This window comes from Myotis yumanensis, unplaced genomic scaffold (assembly GCF_028538775.1).
Source record: "Myotis yumanensis isolate MYYU_CA2020_CCGP unplaced genomic scaffold, mMyoYum1.0.hap1 SCAF_10, whole genome shotgun sequence".
NCBI lineage: Eukaryota > Metazoa > Chordata > Mammalia > Chiroptera > Vespertilionidae > Myotis > Myotis yumanensis.
The window spans coordinates 61,502,846-61,516,640 of NW_027223761.1; the positions used below are offsets into that span (position 1 = coordinate 61,502,846).

A 13,795-nucleotide genomic window follows, 5' to 3' on the forward strand; every position below is an offset into this window, starting at 1 on the left:
GTGTCAGATGGGGCAAATCAATTTTTGGAATCAGAACAACCTCTCCTTCTGCTGATCCAGTTAATACTTCAGCTTTGATAACGTTAGGTAGTAATCTTTTTTTTAAAATTAAATCTTTATTGTTCAGATTATTACAGTTGTTCCTCTTTTTTACCCCCATAGCTCTCCTCCACCAAGTTCCCACCCCACCCTCTGCCCTTACCCCTCCCACTGTCCTCATCCATAGGTGTACGATTTCTGTCCAGTCTCTTCCTGCAACCGACACCTCTTTCCCCCCAAGAATTGTCAGTCCACTCCCTTTCTATGCCCCTGGTTCTATTATATTCACCAGTTTAATCTGTTCATCAGGTTTTTTATTCACTTCATTTTTAGATTCACTTGTTGATAGATACGTATTTGCTGTTCATAATTTGTATCTTTACCTTTTTCTTCTTCTTCCTCTTCTTAAAGAATACCTTTCAGCATTTCATATAATGCTGGTTTGGTGGTGATGAACTCCTTTAGCTTTTTCTTATCTGTGAAGCTCTTTATCTGACCTTCAATTCTGAATGATAGCTTTGCTGGATAAAGTAATCTTGGTTGTAGGTTCTTGGTATTCATCACTTTGAATATTTCTTGCCATTCCCTTCTGGCCTGCATGGTTTCTGTTGAGAAATCAGCTGACAGTCGTATGGGTATTCCCTTATAGGTAACTGACTGTTTTTCTCCTGCTGCTTTTAAGATTCTCTCTTTGTCTTTTGCTCTTGGCATTTTAATGATGATGTGTCTTGCTGTGGTCCTCTTTGGATTCCCTTTGTTTGGGGTTCTCTGCGCTTCCTGGACTTGGAAGTCTATTTCTTTCACCAGGTAGGGGAAGTTTTCTATCATTATTTCTTCAAATAGGTTTTCAATATCTTGCTCGCTCTCTTCTGGCACCCCTATAATTCGGATGTTGGTGTGCTTGAAGCTATCCCAGAGGCTCCTTACCCTGTCTTCATATTTTTGCGTTCTTTTTGCTTTTTGCTTTTTCGGTTGGGTATATTTTGTTTCTTCGTATTTCAAATCTTTGACTTGATTCTTGGAATCCTCTTGTCTGCTGTTGGATCTCTGTATATTATTCTTTATTTCAGTCAGTGTATGCTTAATTTCTAGTTGGTCTTTTTTCATATCCTCCAGGGAATCACTAAATTTATCGGCTGTTTCCAGAAAATTCTTGAAAAACCTTATAAACGTGGTTTTGAACTCTATATCCAGTCGTTTGCTTTCCTCCATTACTGTCATTTGTGACCTGTTTATTTGTCTCCGCATTTTGCCTGCTTCCCTGTGTTGGTAGCGTGGTTTTGTGTACTAGGTGTCCTATAGGTCCCAGTGGCTCAGCCTCCCCAGTTACCTGTGGTGGACACTCTTGGTGCACCCCCTTGTAGGCTTTGTGCACAGTCTTGCTGTAGTTATGCCTTGATTGTTGTAGGTATCACTGGGAGGAATTGACCTCCAGGCCAATTGGCAGTGAGCATCAGCTGTGTCTGCAGTGGGAGAACTTCTGTGCTGAAGACACCCTTCTGGGGCAAGACTTGCTTCAGTGGGGCTTTGGTGCTACCTGAGTCTGCCCCCTGAGTGTATCCCTTATGGATCTGAGGAGTTGTAATCTGGATGGTCCCACTCTGACCACTGGGTACACTGGCTCTTGGATCTAAGGAGGTGCTAATTTAGCCTCTGCCTGAGGTTACCCAGCAGGAGCTCGAGGAGATCTGCAGATTCCCCTTCCTTTTTTGGGGTTTGGAGGTGCCCAGATGAGGCCCAGCTGTGAAACAATGCAAGGTGCTGTGGGGCCTTGGGCCTTCTCTTGGAAGTTCTGGGTCCGTCTGGCCCAGCTGCAATTTGTTAGGTAATTTTCAGGTTGCAAAGGGCCAGGGCACTCATATGCAAAAGCCTCTGCCTCAGCCTGGGTGGGGCGGGGTCTCGGAATCAATAGGCCAGCTATGGCTGATCCTCAGCCCTGCCCTAAGGGGCCCCGTGTCTCAGTGTCCCGGTAATTGCTGCAAGCACCTCTGAGGGAAAGCCGCCCTCAAGTTCCGAGTTCTGCCTGCTGCCAGACAGTCCAGTTTCTCCCCGTATGAGCCCTGGGTCCCCAGAGACATCCCGGAACCGCAGTTCAGAGCAGTCGGGAGCTTGTGACTCCCTCCCGATTCAAAAAGACAGCCGCATCCTCAGGTACCAGCACCTTTCCATGCACGCTCGAGCCTCCGTACCTCTGCATTTTTCTTCCGCAGCTCCTCTGAGTCTTAGTGTGCTTTTCTCTTTCCTTCTCGTTGTAGAATTTCCACTCAGCCAGCCTTCCTGTAGTTCTGGATGATGTCCATTTTGTCATTTCGTGGTAGTTTTGAAGTTGTTGTGGGAGGCAGCAATTTCCGGTGTTTACCTATGCCGCCATCTTGGTTTCTCCCAAGATTAGAGATTTGCCTGAAGGACTTCCCACAGTCACTACGCTCATATAGCTTTTCTCCCCAGTGTGGACTCTCCGGTGATTATCGAGAGTACAGATTTGACTGAATGACTTCCTGCATTCACTACACTCATAAGGTTTTAAAGGGTGCTCAAGACACCCTTCTGGGGCAAGACTTGCTTCAGTGGGGCTTTGGTGCTCACCGAGTCTGCCCCCTGAGTGTACCCTTATGGATCTGAGGAGTTGTAATCTGGATGGTCCCACTCTGACCACTGGGTACACTGGGTCTTGGATCTAAGGAGGTGCTAATTTAGCCTCTGCCTGAGGTTACCCAGCAGGAGCTACAAAGGGATCTGCAGATTCCCCTTCCTTTTTTGGGGTTTGGAGGTGCCCAGATGAGGCCCAGCTGTGAAGCAATGCAAGGTGCTGTGGGGCCTTGGGCCTTCTCTTGGAAGTTCTGGGTCTGTCTGGCCCAGCTGCAATTTGTTAGGTAATTTTCAGGTTGCAAAGGGCCAGGGCACTCATATGCAAAAGCCTCTGCCGCAGCCTGGGTGGGGCGGGGTCTCGGAATCAACAGGCCAGCTATGGCTGATCCTCAGCCCTGCCCTAAGGGGCTCCGCGTCTCAGTGTCCCGGTAATTGCTGCAAGCACCTCTGAGGGAGAGCCGCCCTCAAGTTCCGAGTTCTGCCTGCTGCCAGACAGTCCAGTTTCTCCCCGTATAAGCCCTGGGTCCCCAGAGACTTCCCGGAACCGCAGTTCAGAGCAGTCGGGAGCTTGTGACTCCCACCCGATTCAAAAAGACAGCCGCATCCTCAGGTACCAGCACCTTTCCGCGCACGCTCGAGCCTCCATACCTCTGCATTTTTCTTCCGCAGCTCCTCTGAGTCTCAGTGTGCTTTTCTCTTTCCTTCTAGTTGTAGAATTTCCACTCAGCCAGCCTTCCTGTAGTTCTGGATGATGTCCGTTTTGTCATTTCGTGGTAGTTTTGAAGTTGTTGTGGGAGGCAGCAATTTCCGGTGTTTACCTATGCCGCCATCTTGGTTTCTCCCAAGATTAGAGATTTGCCTGAAGGACTTCCCACAGTCACTACGCTCATATAGCTTTTCTCCCCAGTGTGGACTCTCCGGTGATTATCGAGAGTACAGATTTGACTGAATGACTTCCTGCATTCACTACACTCATAAGGTTTTTAAGGGTGCTCAAGACACCCTTCTGGGGCAAGACTTGCTTCAGTGGGGCTTTGGTGCTCACCGAGTCTGCCCCCTGAGTGTACCCCTTATGGATCTGAGGAGTTGTAATCTGGATGGTCCCACTCTGACCACTGGGTACACTGGGTCTTGGATCTAAGGAGGTGCTAATTTAGCCTCTGCCTGAGGTTACCCAGCAGGAGCTACAAAGAGATCTGCAGATTCCCCTTCCTTTTTTGGGGTTTGGAGGTGCCCAGATGAGGCCCAGCTGTGAAGCAATGCAAGGTGCTGTGGGGCCTTGGGCCTTCTCTTGGAAGTTCTGGGTCTGTCTGGCCCAGCTGCAATTTGTTAGGTAATTTTCAGGTTGCAAAGGGCCAGGGCACTCATATGCAAAAGCCTCTGCCGCAGCCTGGGTGGGGCGGGGTCTCGGAATCAACAGGCCAGCTATGGCTGATCCTCAGCCCTGCCCTAAGGGGCCCCGAGTCTCAGTGTCCTGGTAATTGCTGCAAGCACCTCTGAGGGAGAGCCGCCCTCAAGTTCCGAGTTCTGCCTGCTGCCAGACAGTCCAATTTCTCCTCATATGAGCCCTGGGTCCCCAGAGACTTCCCGGAACCGCAGTTCAGAGCAGTCGGGAGCTTGTGACTCCCTCCCCATTCAAAAAGACTGCCGCGTCCTCAGGTACCAGCCCTTGCCGCGTGGGTCTCCGTACCTCTGCACTTTACTTCAGCACCTCACCTCCTCTACTAGTTGTAGAATTTCCACTCAGCCAGCCTTCTTTTAGTTCTGGATGATGTCCATTTTGTCTTTTAGTTGTATTTTTTTAAAATATATTTTTTTGATTTCTTACAGAGAGGAAGTGAGAGGGATAGAGAGTTAGAAACATCGATGAGAGAGAAACATCGATCAGCTGCCTCCTGCACACTCCCTATTGGGTATGTGCCTGCAACCAAGATACATGCCCTTGACTGGAATCGAACCTGGGACCCTTGAGTCCCCAGGCTGATGCTCTATCTATTGATCCGAACCAGTTAGGGCTAATTGTATTTTTGAAGTTGTGGGAGGCAGCAATATCCGGTGTTTACCTATGCTGCAATCTTGGGCCTCTGGTAGTAATGTTTTGATAATAATTCTGGTACCATTACAAAGACCCCATTTACCATTGAGATTTCTCAGTAGCATGATGATTGCACCCATTTTCAATTTTAATTAATGACATGGCATTCCCCAAGGAGTAATACTATTAAGAAATTCAATGGGAAAATTTTCCTTTTCAGCATCATCTGTTGAGTCAACGGAATCATCACTCAAATATGTGTGAAACTCTCCATCAAGTATATCTAAAAATTTTTCATTTAATTTTTGAACATGCTCATTTTTTGGACAAAGAATTGCACGTTTAGATATATTTTTAATATTATCTATAGATATTCTATTTCCAAAGTTGGCTTCAATAATAGTTCTGTTACAAATCGTTTCATGGGGGATTTCAATAATATCCGTTCCTAAATGAAAACTGCTATCAAGTTTGCCATCCCCAAGTTTTATTAACCATTCACTATAAGCAGATTCCTCTGATCTCATATTTGTTTTAAGAGACAACTTTCTGAAACATCCCCAAACATTGCAGTACTTTAAACTCGTTTGTATTATGGCTGATCCCATAGCGTGCGATACAATACTGACACATTGTCGAAAATCCCCTCCGAGAAGGAGAACTTTCCCACCAAATGCAACATTCAAATTCATAATTTCTCTTAGTAATCTATCTATGGTGTTTATAGCATGACTGGATGCCATGGTGCATTCATCAATAATAAGTTGGGCCCTTTTAATGATTTTAGCAACTTCGCTCTTTATATCGAGTCTAGAAATTGAAGTTTCCCTTAATGGGGTTGGTAATTTATATTGGGAATGAAAGGTTCTTCCACCAAGAAGTAAATTTGCTGCAATTCCTGTAGACGCTATGGGTAAAACAGTACCACCTGACCTCTAATATAATGTGTTAAAACTTTATACACATATGTTTTTCCACTACCACCTGGACCATCCAAGAAAAAGCATTTGGGGTGTACAGTTTGATCTTCAGTGGCTGAAATTATAGTCTGAAAGGCTGCCAACTGTTCATCATTCAGAGAATTTATCAAAACCTCTGCCCTTTGTTGCTCATACAATTGATCACATGTATTTGCATTCGTTAATAAAGGATAGTCCCGAATTTTGAAATGTGAACATTTTATTCCATGCAATGTGAATACCTCCTGAATTTCATTAAGGGCATGCGTTTCACAGTTTACAGAGGCATCGTCTCTTTGGTGTAATTTCCAACAGAAATCTTCAATAAAATGAGATTTATTCTCATCCCATACTTTGTCTGCAGCAGAAGGATATCCAAACACACATATATATATGCAAAAAATTGCCGTAGTTGTTTGGGCATATTAAGGATGATTGCATCGTCAATCGTATCTTTCCAGATAGTGTCATCAAGTAATAATCCCCGGTGTTTAGCAGCTTCACGAAATGTATTATAAGTTATACCTCCTACAGTTCGCAGATCCTCAAAACTTACTGCACCTTTTACATGCAGAAGCAAAAGTCGAAGGTAATATCATTCTGGTTCTCTAAAGCTCACAGTGAACAGTCTACCTAATACATACTTTATTCCCACCCTTTCGGCGTTTTGTCCACAAAGAATTATTAAACACATAATGCTGTGGAATGTCCCAATAATAATAATTACGTTCATCAGAGTCTTCTCTATTCAATAAGAACCAAGCTATCAAAATCGAGTTATGCCTTTTAGCCCTACCTAAAACTTCAGCAAAATCATCTGCATGAAAGTATAAATTCTGATCACTTGGCAAATGAATAGCTAATCTTGTGATTGCATGAGATTGGTCATGCATTCGCATTCCAAAAAGTCTCCAAACAGCCTCAGGAGCACTCACATACCTGGAGTCAATGAAGTCCTATACTTTGTCATGATTGATAATATTTTTTTTCAGAAATTTGAATATTTGCACAGTCGTACCCTTTATAGATGTATTTAAATAGATATTTGACACTTCTAATTGATGCACAGACTTCAACATTTATATGACAGTTATACTTGAGGCACAAATACGGGTTATAAGGGACAATCCAAGTATTATCAACAATTTTATTTCCAATAAAAATGGTGCTACCAGATCTTCATTTGTATTTGGGATATCCATCAATATTTCCAATGGTCGCATTTTGAAATTCTTTTGGATATCCCTTTGAACATTTTCCATTTTCCATACATGGACTACTTGGATTTTGCATTCCACATGGTCCATGTACCATATTTGATTTTACAATTTGAAAAAGTCAAGGACACTAGTTCTCATCTGGAATTTCTGCCTTAACTATACGGTCAATGTCATCTGAATGTAATTTGGACTCATTAATATCAATAATATGTGAGTGTGAGGCAGTCCACGTTTCTGAAATTCAATGACATGAATCTTAGCTATTACTTTGCCAAATAAATGGAATTTACATATATCATTTGAAAGAGCATTCCACTTAATATTAAAAACTCTGGATACCAGGTCAGGTCTGTTTTCAACTTTTTGCCAGCGTTGTAAATTGTTTGTAATATCTGCCCATTTGGGGTTGCATGTCATGGTCATAAATAAATCGGGCTTGTCATACTTCGTTACAATTGCCATAGCATCCTGATATTGCTGTTGCATATTTTTGGGACTACCCTCAAAAGATGATGGAAGTATTATCATTTTACCAATCGGCACATTGTCATTTTCAGATCTAGATTTGAGATAATCCATCAAACCGCTATATTTTTCAACTCTCAACTTAGATTGGTTTGCTTTGATGAAATTTATCCGATTGGCCTCTATTTTTGAATACAAATCCACAATAAACTGTTGAGTTAATTTTCCTGCATTTAAAATAGGATTGAACGTGTCCCTCACCGAGAGATGAAATCCATAATACTGCATTTGGGTGACTTGTGTCCTTACATTTTGTTTAGTATTATTGTCGACTACACTGTTGTCTCTGAGTCTTAATGCAATATCTGTTCCCCAGCCTTTTTCACCATGTGGAAAAAGAATATGGCATTGCATCTAATGTAGGAAACAGGATACTGATTTGTTTCATTTTAGTGGCACTTGGATTATTAGGATCTGATTTACAATGAATGAGCAAGTCCCTTTCAAAAGGAGGTTCTCCATCCTTGTTTCTGAATATGACAGCAACTTCGGTTACACAGGGAGAATTATATCTACCCGGGTCACTGTTACAATCGTATTTAATTGCCATTGTTACCTCTGTGGGAGCAATACCTTTTGCTGCTGCTTTAGATTGAGCTTCCTTTTCTACCTCATGTAGCATCTTGTACGATTTTGTTAATTCATTGATTGCATGCATGAGGTTGTTGATGTTGATCATGAGTCTTTCTGAGCAGCCCTGGTTTTCTGGCATTGCTAATCTTTTACTTGTAGCTTCAGCTGTATCCAAAATATAGAGTTGAGCAAACTTCTGAGAAACACCATCTGAAGGGTATAAAGTTCCAGTACGGTGATAAACTTGTCCGTGTATTCTAAAACAGTATGGCCCATATCCTGATGGCGATGCAATATTAGCACCCATGGAAGCAAAAGCAAAAGAACTCTTTATGGATCGAATATTTTCCATGAAATTTTTACTGTCAGAATCTTCGTTTGTCATTAATCTTTTTAAATATGCCAGGTAATCTGGAAAATGTATATCATTTGGACAGACTTTCCCTTTGCTACAACATCGAGTAAATTTACAATCAGATAGTTTTTCATCCGAGAAATTTAGGGATAGGCAAAATTCACATCGAACAGTCATTTCACCACAACTATGTTCGAGAATTGCATCCTCATGTACTCCATTTTCGCTGAGAAGGCAGTTCTACCGGTATTGGTAGTACTTGTTGATGACTGTTCTCTAGACATATTCTGTCGTCGCCACCGCCTTCTTTCAACTTCAAAGGTACGTTTGTCTTTATACATTTTCTGTTGAAGACACCTCTGTTTTTCGGCTTCAGAGCGACGTTTTTCCAGTAGCTGCTCTTCAGATACATTCTGTTGCAGGCGCTGCCTTCTTTCAAGATCAGACGCATGTTGCTCTGCAGACATTTTCTGTCAATAACGCCGGCATCTTTCGGCTGCAGAGCTACCTTGTATCAACCGTTTTTCTTTGGACATAGTCCTACCTCTCTACTGACATGGTCTGAGATGCAGGTGAATGAGAGTCCTGCCTGTCAGGCCACTGAGAGCTGTGTGACTAACAGCTGATTCTGTGGGGCTGGGACTTCCTCCTCCCTGCTGTCAGTTTCCACAGCTGTGATGAGGAAGCTGGGGTGACAGAGGAGCCACGCTGTCCCTGGCCGCCTGGGTCGAACGCTGGAGGGCCGGATGGAGGCCAAGCAGGTGGCGGATAGCCACAGTCGCGCCCGGCCGCCCTGGGTCAGGTTGCACATGGGACGCCCACCGCCCCAGGTCGCAGATAGCAGGCTCGGATGGCGGCGGGGCAGGATGGCACTGTCCCGCCCTGCCTGCAGTATGCAAATTAGCCGCCATCTTTGTTGGCGGCTAATTTGCATATTGTGCTAATTAGCCAATGGGAGGTATAGTAAAGGTATGGTCAATTACCATGTTTGTCTATTATTAGATAGGATAGAGGCCTGGTGCACGGGTGGGGGCCGGCTGGTTTGTCCTGAAGGGTGTCCCAGATCAGGTTGGGGGTCCCGCTGGGGTGCCTGGCCAGCCTGGGTGAGTGGCTGATGGCTGTTTGCAGCTGGTCACACCTCCTTCAGGTGTGGAGGTCCCCACTGGGGTGCCTGCCCAGCTTGGGTGAGGGGCTGATGGCTGTTTTCAGGCTGGTCAAGCCCCCCCCCCCAGTGGGTACCCTCACCCCATGGAGGTTTGGCCTGGGTGAGCGGCTGATGGCTGTTTTCAGGCTGGTCACACCCCCTTTAGGGTGAGGGGTCCCCACTGGGGTGCCTGGCCAGTCTGGGTGAGGGGCTGAGGGCCGTTTTCAGGCTGGCCAAGCCCCCTGGCGATGGAAGCTCCCAGCCTCTCCTTTTTTTCTTTTTTTTTTTTATTCTGGGATTTATTTACCTTCTATAATTGAAATTTTGTAGCCTTGAGTGGAGCTCAGAGCTGGCCAGGGCGGGCGGGAAGCTTGGCTTCCTCTATCGCCAGGGGCAACCCAAGCCTCCTGCTTTCTCCAGCTCTGTGGCTGCCAGATAGGACTAGTGACCCGGTTTATGAAATTGTGCGAGATCTGGGACCCCAGGGGTCCAGCCCCAAAGAGGTAGGCTGGAGCCGCCGGCCCCCTAGGCCTCTTCCTCTGCTTCCTCCTCCTCCTGCTCCTCACATTCTCCTTCACCTCCTCCTCATCATCTTCCACTATGTTAATGGCCTCTTCCTTCCCCTGTAGACTGGCTGACACCTGGTACTCCCGTCCCCCTATGCTACAGGTATCTAGGGCCTCTCCACCAAAGCCGCTTGGCTCCGGCTCCAGCTCGTGCTCCGGCTGAGTAACCTGAATGACGATCAGGTTTCCCCCAGCCACCTCCTCAGGAGAGAATGTTTCCAGGCTCTCCATGGAGGGGGGCGCCTTCCCATACCCAGACTTGAAATCAGGATCCCAGTAGGAACACCTGGCATCCAGGGTGAAGTACGCATGCACTCCCTCCTCTTCCAGAATGACATAGGGGGGAGGAGGGGGCAGAGTGGGACCCAATCCCATGCCCCTCATGTCAGCCAGCACCTGTGCCGCCTCTGTTTCCTCCCAGAGCCTTGGTCACTGCTCCGGTGGAGGCAGGGGCAGTTGCATGAGCGGTGGTGGTGGCTGAGGTGGTGGTGCATCGTCTTCAGAGGGCTCTGAGCTGCTCAGGCGGCGGCCCTTGGCAGGAGGCCCCTCATCTGGGTGGTCCATGGTAGCTGTGCTCAGAGCACCATGCTCACCCCTTCCCTCTCAGCCAGGCTGCTGCAGCCTTTCACACCTGAAGAGGAGCCAACACACCTGAACGCGACCAGCTCTGCTTACAGGTCCACTCCGTATTCCCTCCCACGGAGCCTGTGCTATTCCCTCCACGCCAAGTGCTCAGGTCCCGCCCCTCCCTGATGTCAAGGGCCTATTCTGCCTTGTCGCACATGCAGGCCTGCCCACCAGCGCGCGCCCGCTGCGCACACAGCCTCCTTCTGATGGATTATGACAACGTGAAGGCATCACGGTGTGACGACCACCTAGGCCAGTGATGGTGAACCTTTTGAGCTCGGCATGTCAGCATTTTGAAAAACCCTAACTTAACTCTGGTGCCGTGTCACATACAGAAATTTTTTGATATTTGCAACCATAGTAAAACAAAGACTTATATTTTTGATATTTACTTTATATATTTAAATGCCATTTAACAAAGAAAAATCAACCAAAAAAATGAGTTCGTGTGTCACCTCTGACACGCGTGTCATAGGTTCGCCATCACTGACCTAGGCTATTATCAGTATAGACTAGGGGCCCAGTGCACGAATTCGTGCACCTTGAAAGGAACTGTGGGCCATGAGGCTGTGGTGGGCACAGGGGCCTCTGCCCAGCCTCCACACCCTGCCTGGCCCCGCCCGGCAGCCCTGCTCTTGTCGCCACCGCTGCCACGTGCTGATGGCTCCAGCCCTGCTTGAACCCACTGATGACGCGGAGCAATTGGGGCCAGTACCAGCAGTGGGTACAAGTGGCGGCTGCTGCCCCAATTGCCCCTCAGGAGCAGGGGGAGGTGGAGAAGCCCTGAGGGGCGATCTGGACCGGCAACTGCCACTCTTGCACCTGCTGACAGCGCCGAGTGATCAGGACAGGTTCCGGGTACCAGTAGTGGGTGTAAGCAGCAGCTTTGGCGCTGTCAGTGGGTAAGAGGTGGCTGCCGGCCACAATTGCCCCTCAGGAGCCAGGGGGAGGTGGAGAAACCCTAAGGGGTGATTGAGGCCGGCAGCCACCACTTGCACCCGCTGATGGCGCTGAGCCATCGGGGCCAGCAGCGGGAGTGAGCGGGGCCAGTGCCAGCCGCAGGTGCAAATGCCCTGCGGGACTGTGATGCACAGGAGCAAAGAATTTTCAGTAACCACCAGAGAGACTCGCCCCGATAACAGCAACTGGTGCCCCACCTTGATCTGGCACCCCCGCTCACCTGCTCCACCATCCCGCCATGGCTGATACCCGCCATGTTCCGTGCTCTGCCTCCTGCTGCCGATGCCTGCCATGTTCCATACGCACCCACTGTTGGTCAGTGCACGTCATAGTGACTGGTTGTTCCGCCGTTCGGTCTATTTGCATATTAGGATTTTAAATATATAGATTAGGGGCCCAGTGCACGAATTCGTGCACCTTGAAAGGAACTGTGGGTCATCAGGCGGTGGTGGGCACAGGGGTGGGACCCCAGCAGCAAGCTAACCTACAGGTTGGAGCGTCTGCCCACTGGTGGTCAGTGTGTGTCATAGTGACCAGTTTAATGGTCAGACACTTAGCATATTAGGCTTTTTTATATGTAGATATATTAAGATGCCCCTAAAAGAATGCTCATAATAGTATTGTTTTTAATAGTCCAAAACCGCAAACACCTAAATGTCCACCAACAGAATAGAAAAATCCTATTGATAAAGAGGTAATATGCAAATTAACCATCACGCTATGACGCCATCACAAGATGGCAGTGCGCGCAGCGGGGGTGAGGCAGCGGGGGTGGGTCCAGCGGCTACTTTGTGCGGCTTCTGCCAGGGTTCTTGTGGCCCCAAGGGGGCGTGGGGTTCCTGGTGTCTGCTTTGCGCAGCTTCTAGGGTTTCCATGGCCCGCGTGACCGGAGGCAGAGCATTGGGGCGGCACTCCAGGACTGGGGCCGTCCCGTGGCATACTGGCCACGCAGGGCAGGACTCCGGGACTCAGACCGGAGGGGCAGAGCCTGGAACCGTGTGAAGGAGCACAGGGCCTGGCCCTGTGGGTAAGGGCGTGGCCTTGACCAAGCCCAGAGATTGCAGGAGGGGTAAACTCAGGCACAGGAATTACTAGAGTTAAAAGCAGGGACATGGCCACAGGGACAGATGTGGAGTCAGCAGAATAAAGGTGAACACCAATAGACAGGAGGGGCCACGGAGTAGTGTACGCAAGGATGTACCCTGAACGTGAGGGTGCGCCCGGTCCTTAGGGCGTAGCTTTGTTGCCCTCAGTGGCATCATGAAGAAAGTCCTCCTAGAACAGCGGTTCTCAACGTGTGAGTCGTGAACAATGAAAATATATCCTGCATATCAGATATTTACATTATGATTCATAACAGTAGCAAAATGACAATTATGAAGTAGCAACGAAAATAATTTTATGGTTGGGGGTCACCACAACATGAGGAACTGTATTAAAGGGTCACGGCGTTAGAAAGGTTGAGAACCACTGTCCTAGAAGGAGATTTGAAACCAGGTGGAGGGCAGTGGCGGGGCCAAGTTAGCGTGCAGGTGCTCCACTGAGCAAAGCCCAGGTGCCCTTAGGGGGTGTGGCCAGGGTATGGCTTAAGGTGTTGTTGGGCGGACAGGGCTGTAATGTGAATAAGCAAAATGATGTGACCTTGGTGATGTAGCGAGGTGTAAGGGGGTGTAGCCAAGATGGCCGCTCGCATGAACCTCATCCCAGTAGCAAGTGCAGGGGTTTGTGTTCAGAGCGTTTGGGTAAGGTCCCATGGAGGGCGGGGGGAGGGGAAGGGGGGGTCCCAGGTCTCGTGCAGTTTTGCGCGGTGGGTCACTAGTACACCTATGTTTTTGAAGAGTGGTGCTATATAAATCCCCTTTTATTTCAGATGAGTGAAAGGAGTGCATTCTCCAGGAGAGTGCACTAGTTTGTATTAACTCTTCTTTTACACCCTGACAACTGTGCAATCTTGTTCGAGTTATTTAAACTCTCCAAATCTCAGTTTCCCTTTCTGTATAATGAAGGTGATAATATGCATTTATCTCATAGCCTGTTTACAAAGATTAAATTTTACATTTTATGGATAATGAGCATAAGAGCTTATTAATATAAGGTGGTACTTGCTTCCTATTTAATTCATTATTTTGAACAGGCCACTTTTAATGCAGATATCAGTTTTTAAAATGCCCTACACAGCTGCTCCTGGAGTTGTGCAGTGTGA

At 47.3% G+C, this 13,795-nt stretch overlaps 1 protein-coding gene across 1 annotated transcript in view; it reads left to right on the forward strand.

Annotated features, from left to right (window-relative positions):
• The window catches only part of DCUN1D5 (defective in cullin neddylation 1 domain containing 5), an 80,792-nt gene that overhangs the window by 17,946 nt on the left and 49,051 nt on the right, over nt 1-13,795 (forward strand). The gene's annotated exons all lie outside the window — the stretch shown is intronic.